This window comes from Meles meles, chromosome 17 (assembly GCF_922984935.1).
Source record: "Meles meles chromosome 17, mMelMel3.1 paternal haplotype, whole genome shotgun sequence".
In the NCBI taxonomy this organism is placed as follows: Eukaryota; Metazoa; Chordata; class Mammalia; order Carnivora; family Mustelidae; genus Meles; species Meles meles.
Genome location: NC_060082.1, coordinates 14,476,606 through 14,494,244, shown reverse-complemented (window position 1 = coordinate 14,494,244; position 17,639 = coordinate 14,476,606).

Below are 17,639 nucleotides of genomic sequence, written 5' to 3'. Positions count from 1 at the left end.
TAAATTTCTTATAGTCATTTCTGTGGAGTTAGGAGGGAAGTAGAGACAATAGGAGTTTTCAAAGTGCTCTTCCTCCCTTTGCTGACTCAAAGCTACTCAAAGCTCAGGTTCAATGTCCCTTCCTCAGAGAAGCCCTCCTGGATCTTCCCATCAAAATGAGGTCCCTCATTTTGTTTTCTCATGATATCCTACATTTTTCTTCATAGCACTTAACACAATTTGCAATATGTCTTTATTTGTTGGTTTACCACTCTCCCCGTAGAATCTAAGCTCCATGAGTCAGCCTGCATTTCTTTTGTAGACATCTATATGTTTGTGTTCAGTGAATGAAGGATTTCCCCCTGCCCAACATGTTCTAAACAAATCCAACCTCCCTATCCTTCTGGATAGTGGTTAGGTAATCACTCAGGTCACCCAGCTAGAGATCCCTTTTTGCACCTCTTCTTGGAAAGGCTCAGCTTTGCACCCACTCAGAATTATGTATTCAAGAACTAGTTGTCAACTAGCAAAGCCTGTGAGCATGGACATGAGTGGATGACTGATTTAGGGGATGGAGACAAAAGAGAGAGAGAGAGAGAGAGAGGCATAGCATAACAGAGCTAGATTTGATTTGCTTCCCCACCACCTTCTCTGGTTAACTCACCGCCTGACTCCCAGAGTTTTATGATTCGAATTCCTCTCTGAATTCAGAATTGTACTCTCTGCCCCTGTGTTCCTCTTCCTGAGATCCTGATTCTGTCTTTTCCCTTGCCCTTAAAGAGGGATTCTCATCTCTTGCTGAGGTGCCCTATACCTGCCCAGCCACAGGCTTCAGATACCATCTCCGAAGACACAGCCCAGAGGCTCTGAGAACCACCTTCATAAGACCTTTAACAACACAGTGAAAGAAAATGTGAATCTTATGTAATTGATGCTTCTTGTTTGAGGGTCATTTATTTTTATTTTTATTTTAAATATTATTTTAAATAAAATAATTTTATTTTAAATAAAAATATCCGGGATCATTTACAGAGATAGACCGAAGATTATTTGGTTTAAAGAACTGATAACACACAACGAAGGGATCGAGAAGATAGCCCTCCCACCAACCTTTCCTGAAAGTCCTTCATGTGACTTCCATCTTCACACTGCACCCGATTTTAAAACTAGCACATGTATGACATATAATACAACATTTATAAATTAAGGAAGCCCACCTCTTTTAAGTAATATTCTTTAAATCTCTCTTTCTGACAGTCCTGACTATTTGCACAGTAACTGTGATAGGCGCGTTTTTTGGAAAATAGTGAATAAAAACTGACAAGCTATCTCGGGAATCTGAATGTATAATTGATGGGGGCATAAATTAATATGATTAGGCCTTTATTGGGTGCAGTGGCTGCCAAACCTACAAAAGGGGCCTGGAATGAAACACGGCTGTGGTCTCGGCGCTGATAGACATCAATATGTAATGTGGATTATCTCAAGCCTTCTCATGTGGTCTGCTTATGACAGCACTGAGCCTAATTGAAATTTTTATCTTTTTGTTGCATACAGACAGTTTTGGCTGGTCACTTCCTTTGGAAAGAGGAGCACACCAGGTGATAAAGAAAAAAAAAAAAGAAATCAAGGTTTTCAGTAAAGGTCTTAATAAAATCATTTGATAAAGGCTTTAGAAATTAGTCCTTTGTAAAGCCACTTCGGAGAACCTGACTTCCAGAAATTCCTTTGCACTACGTTTTTTTTCAATATTAAGTAGGCATGTCCAAACCAAAGTGACAAAGACATAGAAGGTTCGGTCACTTCTGTGGAAATGGATGGGTTCTTCACCACATCATGGCTAATGGTTTGGCCTTTGACACTGTATAAAAACCATCTCTTGATAGGCATGCTAAAATTCATCTTTGCAAAATAACATCTGTATTTCCATAAGTAAAGAGTGAATAAAATAACAAAATTAAACTGATTTCCATTCTAAACAACAAGTTCACATGCCTCATTTATACAGTTATCATCCCTATTTCTCAATATTTTTGCTTATTTATGGTTTTCCACTGTATGTTTTGGGTTGTAATTCTACAGTCAGAAATAAGAGATCAGAGTCGGGGTATTTACAGAATAACATGTTAAGCTTCATAGATCGAATCACATACACCTGTAATTTTCCAGAACTTCATCATTTTATAACATGTAAAATATTAGCCACGTTTTCCATCTGCCTTTGGCAGTAATAAGTTTAAGATGTGGAAGAGGCTCCATATGATTTTGGGGAACATTTGTGTACTGCAACCAGAAAGATCATATGTTTTATGTACTTTGTGATAAAAGTGAGTGTTGATATCTGGGGACAATGAAAACTAATGGGGCATTGGAACTTTCTTGGTGACCTCATGAAGCAATTTATGATCCTTTCATCACCCCTAATATGATGTTGTCATAAAAATGATCTTTTAATTAAATGTAACAGGAAAACTCTGCACCCTTATTGAGGTGTTTCTAGTCCTGGTAGAGTTAACATTTTTAATGGCATACCGTAAGCAGTCGGCAAGGTTAGATTTATAAAATACCATTCCTCTCGAGTACTTTCAGGGCTCTGATCTTTTGTAGCTGTATCCATCCAAAAGACTGAGGAATAAAAAGAAAATTGGAAGAGCTTCTCCAAAAGACAGTAGAGTATCATGGAAACCCAACTGGACCAAGAAGAGAAGTGGATCATCCTTTACAAGATGCCTACTATGTGCTAGGAATTCTGCCAAGAACTTTACCATAACTTATATTGCACTTAGTATATCCTTTGTTTTCTGGAGAACTGGGTTCTATTTCTAACTCTACCGTTTGGTTGTATGATCTTGGCCATGTAACTCTGATCACAGTTTTCCTTTCTGTAAATAGGGTTGGACAGAAGAGAATAGGACCAAATGTTCTCTAATTCCAGCTTTAATTTCTACAGAAGAAATAAAACAATGAGTATAGAAGAGGGAAGGAAAATCAGAACAAGGGGCATTATTGAAGGTGACCTTGAACCACCCATTGTCTTGGGTTTTGGAGACACAGATGGTCAAGAACTTGTAGTTTTATGTTAGTATAGAAAGACATGTTAGTATAGAAAGAAGTTCACTGGGAATGACAGAGCACAGAGGGCTGTGAAAACAGGGGTGGAGTCTCAATTCAAATGAGCTGTTTAGGGAAGGATTCCAGGGGGAGATGATGACTAGTGAATCCTTAAGCAATTAAGAATGTGACCTGGAAGGCGTATAGAGGGGGCGCCTGGGTGGCTCAGTGGGTTAAAGCCTCTGTCTTTGGCTCATGTCATGATCCCAGGGTCCTGGGATTGAGCCCCACATCAGGCTCTCTGCTCACCAGGGAGCCTGCTTCCTCCTCTCTCTCTGCCTGTCTCTCTACCTACTTGTAATCTCTGTCTGTCAAATTAATAAATAAAATATTTAAAAATAAAGAATGTGACCTGGGTAAAGACAGTGGGGAAGGATGTCCCATGAGAGTCTTAGAGTCTCAGAAATAGCTTGGTGTATGCAGGAACTGTAAGAGGTTTGCTCTTACTGGGGCATGAAATGCAAAAATCAAAAACAGAAGGAGAACCTGTTTCTGAAAATTTTTGCAAGCTGAACTAAGAAACATGGACTTTATCCCACAGGAAATGGGGGGCCACAGACAGGTTGAATTGAAGTGTAGAAAAATGATCCCAGCTACCATTAGGGGAGACCTCTAAACAGGGCAAACCTGGAGTCAGGGAGGTCAGTTAAAAAGCTACTGCACCATCTGTTAAAAGATCCTATGTCTTCTAACCTAGGAACTGGCGTAGGGGTTAGAAAGAGAGGGCAGTTAACAGGAATGTTTGGAAGGTAAGATCAGCAGGGGACATGGGCTCAATTGGATGGGGGGCCACTCTAAGAAAAGAAGACATTCTGGACCAGTGTGCTGGCTGACTCCAACAACTCTGTGAAACTCAAAGTCCGTTAATTTAGTGGAAACATTCAATTACATACTTTCTTTGTGACTCTGGTCTCAAAAAAACAAAAAAAAACATTTCATTACCTAAAATCTTTGCTCTTCACTGAGTGGTTGGCATAGGCCTCCCTCTCACTTGTCTTCTCATTGTGCATCCGCTTGGCGACTGGAGACAGAGAAGCCCTGGGATATGGGGTGATATGCCACCATGATGGTGGGTACAGGAGAGGAAGCCAGTACGCTGGCTCCTGGTCCTGTATACACCATCATTCCTTGCATGACTTGTTTCCTCTGTGACAGGGAGACTTAAAGCAAATCTTTTCAATTAGTATTCAGAACTTTAAAAATACGTAGATTATTTTCTCTGATATCACAAAGACTTAGAACTGATTGTTTTCCTTAGGGAAGAGAATTGTCCTTATATTTAAAATTTGTTTAAGTTCTTACATATTTGCCCGAATAGTGACAAGTAGTCGCAACGATACTATTTAAAAATGGACACATTTAAAGTATCAACACCCGTCAACATGAAAACAGAGCCCCAAATAATCCACAGCACTCGTTTACATGAGGTGTGTTCCACTCACAGGAGTGTCCTTGACAGTGCGACTGGCTCTTGATTTTCCATAGTGATCGGATAATTGGAAAAAATAAATAATTCCAAGTCTCACTCTAACTAATATCGTCAATCTTTTCGTGTACAAACCCTTTCACCAGGCTGCAATCAAGTAGCAAAATTAGCCTGCTCGAGTTTTATCTTTTTCCTACTTCAAGACCTGTTGAGGATTCTACCCTGGACCACTGGGAAATATGAAACACAAAGATATTGCACATTAGCAAACAATTACTCTTTAGCAATGACCATACGCTGCATTTAGTAAGTCACTGACAAATTCGTTAACTCTGCGCTGTATCTTTCAATCTTCTGAGCTATGAAATCCCAACAAATCAAATCAGCATTATCTCAGTGCTATGTTAACAGAGTTTCTCGGGGACTCGAGTCAACAGCCCAGGAATTAAAATCAGGTAAGAAAAAGTAACATATGTCTACAGCCACAGTGTTGGAATGTGAATGTTAATAAAACACTACATTTGGTACCTGATATGTGAGTACTCTTTAGCATGATTCGAGCACTTTTCTCTCAGAAGGTTGGCAACAAATGAATTTGAGAGTTCAAACGGTTCTCACACTGACCCTCTCTCTTCACTGTCACTGGTTCAGGCCACTTTTAGGTCTTGAATGGATGCTTTCAACATCTTCCTAACTCATCTCTTTACTTCAGATTACCTCTGGCATACCTCGCCCTCCACGTAAGAATTGTGATCCTGACTTGTCCTCACATTTTGGTATCTTTCTGCAGTGTATATAGTCATGCAAATTCCTTTGTTGGTATAGAACCCATTTATGGTTCCTCCTATGGCTACGTGTCTAGCCTCATGTTGTGACACTTTCCTTCACAATCCCTGAGTTCCAGCCAAGTTGAAACCACCTGTTAGTCTTCAGAAATACTACCTTCTTTCATGCCTACCCCAACTGCATAGTGTGAGCCTGGTCCATCAAAAATAAGCTAAAGCCTTACCTGATGAGGCCAGTGATATTATGTGGCTCCTAAAAAAAGTAAGGACATGGGGGCTAGAAGGATGGGGGCTAGAATCCAGTTTCCACTGGATTAGCTGCATGAGCATGAAGGAATTACTTAAGTCTTAACTATCAGAATCCTTACTGGAAAAATAAGATAACCATGATATTACTGAATCACAAGGATGTTGAAAAAACTAAAGAGTAGATGTATATAAAACTTCTACATAGGATCTACAAAGCTTCTACCAGTGCTTGGCAGTGTCAAGAACTCAAAGTATTAGGTGTTAAAATATTATTAGCAGTAATTTTCAATCACCTTTCCCTGCCTCTCTCAAGTCCAAATGAGAAGTCAGCCATATTCCTAGACATTTGCTTGCTGTGATTGTTTGAATGTATGTCTCTTCTACCAGGGTCTGTAGGACCTGTGTGTCTCACATGGAAGGTTCAAGATCAGTCTTCAAATGATTTAATGAAGAAAAGAAACCTTCACTCTACTGCTCCTGGGAATGTAGAATGGGGTACATTCTTTTTTCCATACCTGTTTCAACCCAGGAAGGATTCTATATGACAGTTTGTAGCACATTATTAATCTCATTTTTATTTGAAAATGGTCTTTTTTTCCCAAGAATATGTGAAGGACATGCTTCACTGATTTGAATCACATACACTGCATTCTGTAAAATAATTAATTTTATGGCACATTTTAGTAAATTACCCGGCATCTTGGTAGTGCAAGTCATGGTGTTACTGTTTTTGCTAGTTGTCTTCTCGAATCTTCCTTCCTGTTACTTAAAACTACATTCTTCTTAAAACCTCTGTTTGCTTTAGCTCTTCTTGCCTCTCTCTTATGTTTTAGTCAAGTGCGATGAGGTCTTTAGAAGACACAAGTGACCCTGAGAAGGCATACACGGAGCCACTCTTTGGAAGTGTCTAGTCCTCCACCTTGAGACAAAAGTCGACATTTACTTTTCACTTCATTTCAGTTCCTTAGTGTATAATTTTACAGGTAATAAAACATAAATTTTCATTGTATAAAAGTGACCACACAGAGACTGAATCTCCCCTGGCCTCCCAGCTCCTTTTCTGGGCTGAATTAGAGCTTGTATATGGGTGTATTATGCATCTACATATTTTCAACAATATTTTTGTACTAAATTCATAGTTCTTTTTATGAGCATTAGGTTTTGAATCCTTAACCATATCCATTGGAGAGCTTTCCATGTCAGTGTATCGACGTCTTAATGTTTACACTTTTGCACAGTATTCTGTTATAGAGCTATACTGTGATTTTTTAAACCAATCCATTGGCTACATATTTAGGTGACATCCACGTTTACACCGTTGCCACAGTCCTGTACTAACACCTGTATATATGTCTCCTTGTATACGCGGATTTATATTTCTCCGGGAGTAGATATGGAGAAGTGGATTCCCTGTGTCATAGTGCTTGGACCTGGAAAAAATGTCATTTTATTGAATTATTTTTTCAGTAAGAATACAATCTTACTGTATAAAATTCAGAAGTTGTATATGGGTATTTACCTCCCTACACCTGTCCTCTGGTCACGTACTCCCCTCCCAGAAAGTGTTACCATTTTTTTCCTATGCCCTTCAAAAGATACTTTTCCCCATATTCAAGAAAGTAAATAAATAAATATGTTTATACTTATGTGTATATTACATAAGCAAAGGGGTTTGTAGCTGTGTTGGCAAGTCTACAATTCCTTATCTGCCCCTCTGAAAAATCTTTATTTACAGTCATATGCTGAGTTGACATGAATTTTCAAACATTTTACCACCAATATAACAAGATATTTGATTAGGGAGTGCTGCTTCAGGCTGTACAAGGGGTGTAAGCTCAATAATGTATTTTTTCAATCAAAAATATTCTTAATTCTAAAACCACCTGGCCTCAAGGATTGCAGATAAGACATTACAAACCGGGATCTATTCTTTTTAATTCTTTGACCCCTTTGATCCCAGAAATCTTAATAAATTCAACAATATGCTCTCTGTTGTTTATCACTATATTTAGAACTATTTTCATATTTCACAAAATAATATGTATATTTTACATGTAATTTATCTTAGGAATATTTTCATATACCATTGTAAAACATTTTCAGTGTTTTTTAAAAAGATTTTATTTATTTGTTATTTGACAGAGAGCAAGAGAGCACAAGCAGAGGGACTAGTAGATGGAGAGGAAGAAGTAGACTTCCCACTGAGCAGGAATCCTGACACAGGGCTTGATCCCAGGACTCTGGGATCATGGTCTGAGCTGAAGGCAGACGCTTAACCATTGAAGCCACCCAGGTGCCCCATCTCAGTGTTTTTAATAGATATATATTACTTCATTGTATGCATATGCCATAATTTGTTTAATGAGCCCCTTATTTGATGGTCATTTGGCTGGCAAAAAATACTACAATGAATAAGGTGCTGAGACAAAGTACATATGCATCTATATTCTTATAGATACTACCAAACTGTCTTCCATACAATTATAGTGGGTTAGAGATGGCTGCAAAGTCTCTGTTGATTCTACATCAAGAGGTTGAGTCGGTACTCCCTGCCTTGGAGTTTGGGCTGGCCCTAGTGAATACTTTTTGATGACTACAATGCCTTGGAAGCAATACTGTGTACTTTCTGAGACAGAGCTTAAAAGATCTGCAGCTTTTGCTTTTTCAAGCTTGAAATGCTCATTCGTGTGGAACCTTGGCAATAAGGAGTGCAGGCCATATGGAGGAGAACCAAAGTACTCTGGTCAAGAGCCCCAGAAGGTCTCACAGGCAGCCAGAACCAGACAAGTCAATCAGCCTTCTTGGATGTTTCCAGCCTAGTCAACCCTCCAGATAAACCGCCCTACCAAGCCTAGTCAACCCAGAGTATCATGAGAGGTAATAAATGGCAGTCATTTTAAGCCATTGAGTTTGAGAGTGATTTTTAAATGCAATAATTAATACATTAAAATATTACCTCAGCATAATTTCCACTCTCATTTTTATGATGAATAAAGTTGGACATATTTTCATATTTTAGTTATTTTGAATGACCTTATAGCAAAAATTTGAGCTACCAACTGATCTGATGGCTACAGATATCTCCCTTTCCCCCTCCCGATCAAGTATACCTCAGTGATTCCTGGGTGTCCCCTGAAGAGGGCTCCCATAGAAGCCTGTGAACTCCCAGAGAGTCTCACTGTTACCACCACAGTGACTTTTCATCCCACACAGACCCAGACCTTCTTTAGCCAGTTACAAACTAAGGTTTCCATGCTTATCTAGCTGATAACACACAGCACCGGAAAGTCTTGGTGGAGAGTGGTTGTACCAACAGCTTCAGGGCTCCAATTCTTCCAGTCATGAAGTCCCTGCAGCATTTAGAGTTCACTGTGGATTAGTTCAATGTTCTCACTTTAGATATGAGAAAACTTCTAGAAAGTCTGGGATATTGATTCAGGGTTACAACATAAGTCCATGGTAATTTAGACTTAGGGTAAAGGTCTTGACTGTAATTCAATACTCAATATATCAACTGCCTATATTTTTGAGTAAATTTTCCTACATTTTAATCTTTGTTCTGTCATACAAATTCTGCTGTATTCTATGTTTTGTTAACAGTTGGCACTCTTTTGGTTGCATGTGACAGAAACTCAACTGTGACTAGCTTAAGCACAACAGACATTTATTGGCTCTAGTACCTGAAAAGTCCGTGCGTGGCGGGACTCAAATGCCCAAAATGTATTGTCAGGGCTCTGTTTGTTTTCATCTCTTGGTTTTGCAATTAGCTTTTGGCTGCATTCCCAGGCAGGCTCTTTCTATGAAGTACAAAGAAAGCCACTAAGAGCTTTAGTTTTGCATGGTCTTTTTACTTTATGATCCAGAGGAATGTATCTCCTGATGTCCTGTTTGGGTCATGTAACCTTCCATGAATCAAATACTGTAGCTAGGGGGATGAAATCCTCTTCCTGGGTCTGTATTATGAGCCTAGCCTTGGGACCTGGGGTAGGAGAGAGGCAATATCAACCTCATATCATTTATTTTGAGTCCACTGGATAATTATAGCATGGGGCAGGCATAGTGTCCAAATAACAGGGTATTAAGTAGACAAACACGACATGCCCGCTACATGTGTTAGTATCTATTTAGTCCTTATTCTACCAAATGTGGCAAAGCCTTGTACTTAGTTGAGCGTTCTTATACTTCTTTGGGTAAGATTTCCAAACTAAAGGTTTAGAAGGCAATTTAATTACCAGTTCACATACAGGATGGTCTCTGCCCTTATTTGGGTGAAACAATGGAAGGGAAACAATAACAAGTGGATGACTGGGATTATTGGGGTTCTCAAGTGGGCATTTCACATTCAGTGGTGCAACTTTCACCACACAATTTATATAACCATGTGCAGTGGCCCCGATTATCACTCTCCAGGATCCCGAGAGGTTAAATAATCTCAGGACTGAAATTGCAATCCTTATGTAAAATGCAATCCACTCATTTTAAATGTCGGTCTCATGTAGTCCGATAAATGCGTGTGATCATGTAACAGCCATCCAAATCATGATGTAGAACCCTTCCATCATCCCAGAATGTTCCCTTACTCTCCCTTTCAGTGAAACCCTCCCCCACTCCAGTTTTTGGCTACTGCTGACCTGCTCCCTATCACCCTAGTTTTTATCTATTTGAGAATTTTCTAGAAGTGAAGAAAATGTGATCTTTTAGAGTGGCTTTTTTCTCAGTGTACTTTTGAGATTCAAACCTATTGTTGCTTGTATATATAGCTTATTCCTTGTATGTGTAGTCTGTTGTATGTGCAACTGAATAGTATTGCACCATATGGAAACACCACAATTTGTTTATGTATTCACCAGCTGAGAACGATTTGGATCATTTTCAACCTTTGGATATTATGAAGAAAGTGCTACAACTTTCTGAACAGGACGTATTTTCATTCCTCTCAGGTAAGTATTTAGAAATGGAATTGTTGAGCCGTAAGTTAAATATAGATTTAATTTTATGAGATATTGCCAAACATTTTTGTAAAGTGGCTGTACCATGTTGCATTCCCACTACTAATATATGAGGGCTCCACTTGTTCTATATCTTTGTCAACACTTTGTATTATCAGACTTTTAAATTTTAGCCACTCTAGTGGGGGTGTACAGATATTGCATTGTTTTAATTTTTCATTGTCTTAGTTAGTTAGTCCTAAAGAAATTATTTCTTTTGTCTAATGGTATGAGCATATTTTAGTGGCTTATTGGCTATATATCTCCTTCGATGAAGTGTCTGTTCAAATCTTCTGTTTCTTTTTAAATCAGGTTGTTTGTCTTCCTATTATTGAATTGAGAGAGTTCTTTATGTATTCCCACATCATTCTTTCAATTCATGGGGGAGTGGCATATTGAAGCCATTTAAGTTCAAGATAAAGTAACAGAAAGTGATGGATTATTTATATCCTGGTTCTCTGCTCAGGGAAAACTTATTTTCCTCTTCCTTCATAATACCATATAGAGGCAGTTCCCTTAGAATTACCTCTCTGCCTCTTGCCCCACACCCACATGGGGGGGCAGATCAGGAGGGGTAAAATGAGAGAGCTCTTTGGTTGGTGAGTTTGAAAGAAGTTCTGAGCACGATCAGTTAGGTCCCTTGATGTTATGGGACCTGTTTTGTCCAGAGACTGTGTCTTTTGTGCTCCTCCCCACTGCAATAGTGTCATAGTCTATGGTTTTCTTTTCTAGCCATTGTCTGTGCCTAAGAAGCTTCATTCAATTCAGAAGGTTCTAACAAGTCTATTTGGTCCTGATACTAAGTTTTATTTTAAAAAAATCACCTTTTTCAGTAAGGTAAGCATGAGATTGACTATCCCATTATCTTTGTCATATAACATTACCCAGTCGAGGGAGGGACTATCTTATCATTTTCACAGGTCCCAGGGACACTCGGGGAAGGAGTTTACTACGTCAGGTAGACCAGGGAAAGGGCCATCTTAGAGTTCTGCCTGTCTCAGTACCTTATACCATAAGAGTATGAAACTGTCTGTACCCAGGACAGGAAGGCACATGGAAAGGATCTGTTCTTAGGGGATTTTATGTGCATCAGATGGTGAACTCTTTTAAGGACCCCAAAGTAAATCAGACCCCACTTCAGCTACTGATTTTGGAAATCATCAAAAACTTACATATCGAAACAGTAACAGAAGACTTCTTTTAGGACTTAATCTCCAATGTAATCAACACATCATTTACTTATGATACATGTAAATTACATTATACATATACACTACATATATACATATAGCCATCAATGACATCTAATGTTTGCTTCCTTTCCCAATATTTTTAAAAAGATTTTGTTTATTATTTGAGAGAGAGAAAGAGTGAGAGAGATCACAGAGGGAGAGAAAGAAGGAAAAGCAGACTTACCACTGAGCAGAGAACTTGATGCTTGGCTCGATCCCAGGACCCTGAGATCATGACCCGAGTCGATGCTTAACCAATGGAGCCACCCAGGTACCACCCTTTCCCAATATTTTTAATGTCCCTGCCTTAAAATTTCTGTTGTATGTCTTCTATTCTCCATTTCTGTCTCATATAAATCTTGTAATATTTCCTCTGGTACTTCTGGAATCTATTTTTGTACCAAATCACCCAAGATGGATAATTCCTGAGAGTCCATGTGTTCAACCCAGAACTTGGCAGATCTTTAGGAAATAGATCACAAAACACTACTGAAGTCTAAACTGAAAGTCAAATTTCTTCCAGAATGATTACTCACCATCTGGCTAAATGTGGGCACCTGCCAACCAGAGGTTCTCAAGTGAAGGTTCCCATGCAGCTTCCCTGTAGGTTTCTGTCAGTTTTGTGAAAATGAGTCCCAATCACTTCCTTGGGAGTGACCATACATCCCAGTGTTATCAAAAGAGTCTCAGTTTACACCTGTTGTCCTGCAAGAATCATTCATCTTGCACTCTCTATTCTCAGAAGTGTTTCTGTTTGGACAATGAATAATGTGATCTCTCTATGGTGTATTGCAGAAGACTTTCCAAATTAAAACAGAACTTACACACACACACTCAAAAATAACTGTTTTGGGTATTTATTAGTAAATTCAAACCCAGTCTGTGTTGCAGAAATTCCCATTAATTAAAACTTATTAAATAATCATTCCATATTTGCTGTCTTCTGTATTTTGTGGATTTTATGTATTCTCTGGGTTTTATTCTCATAGTGAACACTAAAATTTTTTTAGTTGGAAAAATCTCAAGCCTACCAATAAGTATTTCTGTATATCCAAATTAAGATAATCAAGTAATGTTTTCTGAAACCAATGAATGTATCTATCTATTTTTTTTGTGTATATGTTGCTAGAGACTCACTCTACAATTCTATTACATTGTGCAAGACAGGAAATGCTACACCATGCCTGGGATTCTAAAGATAATTAGGGATTAAAATAAAATTCAGAGAAAGAGAAAGAGATGGGGGATTGTGGAGAGAATGCACTGAGGAAGTAAGTCTATGTGCCTAGCAGGTCAAAGGATATGTGCATATCTAGGTCAAAGAAAACTGTGAGTCCAGAGCTGATGCAAAGATGAGTAAGAAACTTTTAAAACTGTCTGTGTGGAGAGGTCCCTCAAGTATCTGAAGTAAAAAAATAAGGTAAAGAGCCAATGGCCAAGAATCTGGAAATATCATGGATAATAAAGGAAATCAAGTAAATCTAATAGCTAAAGCATGCTTTTGACCAAGTTTAACTATTATTTCCCTCCCACTCTGGTAGAAGACAATTCCTGAATGGGATAGGCCTAACTACCTGCTAGAAATGCTAAGTGAAGTTCGATGACATAGTTTGAGATGTTGGATCAGGAGCTAGACACCGTTTGTCCAGACACAGTGTCTGGGAATTATTTCATTTGTTGGGTATGCTTTCCACAGATATTTGAGTACCTGTTATGTTTCAGGCATTGTGCTAAGTGTTGGATGCAAAATGGGGAGGAACAGAAAAAAAAAATGATAGTGACAACAAAAGGGAAGATGGCTGCCCTTAGGGAACTGATTCCTGTCCTTTAATTTCCGGTCTCATTCCAGTGCTATACCCACTTCAAGTGTTACCGTGTTAATTGAGTAGACACGATACCCTTCTTATCATTTACATGTCCAGTTAAGTATTTAACAATAAATTTTTTGCAGCCGATATAGTTTGGCTACTCTCTTTGGTGCTAGGGCCCATGCTTATGTGTAATCACTATAAGCTAAAGCTCTGAAATATTCTTTCAAGCAGATTCTAAATATAAGAATAATTCTATGTTATTTGGTGAAAATGTCCATTTTCTCGAGCTTTTTTTTTTCCAAAAAGCTCCAGACAATTACACATTCATTACTCTCCTTAAATGCTATCAGTTACATAGCCTCCACATAGTATTTCAACATGAGGTTAATTGCAGCTAAAGAAAAGTTTATGATTAGTCCAGACAGGTATTTTTCTTCATTGTCTAATACCATAAATCCATTAAATTCCTATCCATCTTGTCATCCTCTCCTTGAAGACTTGGTTATATGACCTGCAATACTAGTTCAGTTTCGTGATTATAATTGTGATTGGCAGAGAGCTTTCAGAGTTGCAATAAATTTTGCCACAGGCAGAGAGGGATTTTGTACCAACCCAATTCCATTGCAAAATCTGAATTTTTAACTATCTTATTACTGGTGAACAGGATCATTGGGAAGAAAGAACGAGAGCAGTCTTCTGGCATTTAGTAATTGCAGTAATTTGCTTTGGAGGATGAAATTTGAAGTAGCTTACAGAAGTATGGCTTTTCTTTTTATTATTTGTGACTGAAGTGTACCACACTACCTTTAGCCCCATTTTCTGGAGTTATCGTGCATCCTTAATATTTGTTTTGTGGTTTTCGTAGCCTGTGAATAATCCTGGGATATGGGAGACATGGCAGAGCTGTTGTCATTGGAAGTGGACAACACATTTTCCTCTGCAATTCTTTTCTGTCTGGGAAAAAAGGGCAAATTTCAGGGACTCTCCAGTGTATGTGTATATGTGTGTGCCCACGCGTGTGTGTATAAACAAGTAGCCCATATGCCCATGATACATGTATTCCTCCTTGAAATTTCAGTTGTTGACATGCTGGAAAAATTGGGTACGTAAATTATTTCTGCCCCCAGGCACTTTAACTTGAACGGGCAGCACTTACTCAGCTGACCATCATAGGTCTCCCTGTCCTTGGCAGCATTACAGGGGTAATATTTTTTAACATGGTTGAACAGCTCTTGAAAATTTCTCCAATGTATTAAGCATGAACAAGCCTTTCTTCAACATCAGGCTTGCATGTCTTTCCTCCACATTTATTTCTCTACAACAAACATATTTATTGGGGTCATTATGAGAAAAATCTCCCTCTCCATAAATGTTTGTCTTCCCCTTTGTCCCTTTTATAGGATCATGAAGAAATGATGGAGAGTCTTGTTGGGTTGGTGTGTGTGTGTGCATGTGTGCATGTGTGCATGTGTGTGCTTCTGAAGGGGAGCTCCCTTTCACTGAATTATCTCCATGAAGTCTTCTTTAAAAAGCCAGACACTAGGTTTGGGTAGTTTTCTTTGGGATAAGAAATGGGCTAAGTAACAAACTAGGTGTAAATAGAAAACAGATATTCTCTGTACTAGCATTTTCCAAATGATTTCTTGTTCTAACATGTTAACTGATCACCCTCTGGCCACATAGCTATATAAAATCAGTTTACATTGTGGAATTCAGGTAAACAACTGCTAAGCTGTTAGTTAATTTTCAGAATCTCTATGATTGGAGACACAATTGAGAGAAAAGTAATGAAATTGTCTTACAAGCATTGAGACCAGTGGTCTCTTGTCCTGGACAATATTGCCAAGATGGCTTGATATGTCTGTTTTCACAATTTCTTGGCTCATAATTAAAATAAAAAAATCAGGGTACATCTGAATCCTATTTGTACAAATAGCTATCATTTAAGATTCTGTGGAATCTAGGTTGAGAGCTGGATAACATAAGGATGTGTTTTCTCTGATGCCTTAGAGTGGGAATGAAGAAAGCTATAGCTTAAAATCATCCCAACCAATCCCTGCCCCCACTTTGGCCAGCCTGGACTCCATTCCTTTTCTAAAGTATACTTGTTTACTACTTGCTGGTAGCCAGGGGAGTACGGCATGGGATAGGCTTTTCTATATTAAGTTCTATATCAAGATTTCATGCAATTCCTAATTAGTCTGTTTGGGAGCTGGGCCAGTTGGGTCAGAGAACAAAAGTACATTGTTATGGTCATGATTTTCCAGGTGAATTTGGGGCACACTTCCCCCTCAAATACTCATGTTTACAATCACATTCCATCAGATTCAGTTAGGGAGCAGACAATTTGAGTGTGTTTCTTGGGGGACATTTCTCAGAAAGCCTGTGACCTGACTAACCCTCGAATTGGCAGACTCTGTGAAAGCCATGGAGACCAAATGACCCACTTTTGTCTTCAAAGCAAGGCTGAGGGAAGATGGGAACAGAGATCAATCCTGGGCTCTAGCTGCTGCTGCTCTTGCTGCTGCTGCCTCATGGGCAGGTCTATTTCTAGGGAAATTTTGAAGGTTCTATTTTTAATCCTTTCACCTTTAATGTATAACTACACCATTGCATTTGAAGACATGAGATCAGATTCCGAGTTCTAAAGAGAGCCTTTCTATTAAAAATATATTTTAAAACAGGTTGAATGTGGGCACATATCCTAGAGTGTTTTCTGTTTTCTAAGACCAACAGCCACCACAAGAGATTTTGGGGTGGAAAATTTGTTTATGAATGTATTTTCCACCATCTTTTAAAACTTTAACTTTTTAATAAGTGAGGGAAAATTTTTACATGTGAAGTGCATAGATCTTAAGTGTGCAGTTCAATGACATGACAAATATTTGCACTCGCATAACCAATAGCCAACTCAATACAGAAAACATTTCCCTTAACCCAGAAAACTCCCTTGTGCTCCCTTCCAATCTTTCCCCACCATCAGCAACCACTTCTTTAATTTCTGTCACTATGGATTACTTTTTCCCTTTTCTTGAACTTCACATAAATGTAATCACATAGTCTATACCCTTGTGTCTGACTTGTTTTGCTCAACAGAGAGTTCTAGAGATTTATTTATGTTGTTGACTATGTCAGTAGTTCATACTCTCTTAAGATTACGTAGTATCACGTTACATAAATATAATACAATTTGGTTTATTCCCTCTCCTATTGATGGACCTTTGGTTTCTGTACAATGTTTATCTATTATTTAAAAAGCTACTAAATATATTCTTGTAAAAGTCTTTTTGTGAACATGTGTCTTCATTTATCTTTAGTACATATCTAGGAATGGAAATTCTAGGCGATTGAAGATAGGTAAACCATTAAGTTCTTAAGAAGCTCTTGGACAGTTTTCTGAAGTGGTTGTACCAGCTGCTCCAGCTGTTCCATGACCTTTGAAATATTTGGCATTCTCACCCTTTTTATTTCTAGCTATTAGTCTCAATGTGAAGTGATGAGCCATTATGATTTTATTTTGAAGTTCTCTAATGAGTTCTCTTCATGATTTGATGTTGATCGAACTTCCATGCGCTTCTTTGACATTCATAGAGGATTTTTTGGTAGAAGGTTCAAGATTTTTTATACATTTTCATTAAGTACTTGTCCATTTATAATGGATTTGTAGGATTCCTATCTTCTAGAGAAGTCTTTTGTGGCATATGTATAATGCAAATAGTTTCTTTCACTCTGTAACTTGCTTTCTCATTTTCTCAATATGCCCTTTGAAAACAGAAGTTTTATTTTTTTTTAATTTTTTTAAAGATTTTATTTATTTATTTGACAAACGGAGATCACAAGTAGGCAGAGAGGCAGGCAGAGAGAGAGGGAGAAGCAGGCTCCCCAATGAGCAGAGAGCCCGATGCAGGGCCCAATCCCAGGACCCCAGGATCATGACCTGAGCCAAAGGCAGAGGCTCTAACTCACTGAGCCACCCAGGTGCCCCAGAAGTTTTCATTTTGATGAAGAAGATTATGAATCTTTTTTTGGAGTTAGTACCTTTTGTGTTCTAAGTAACA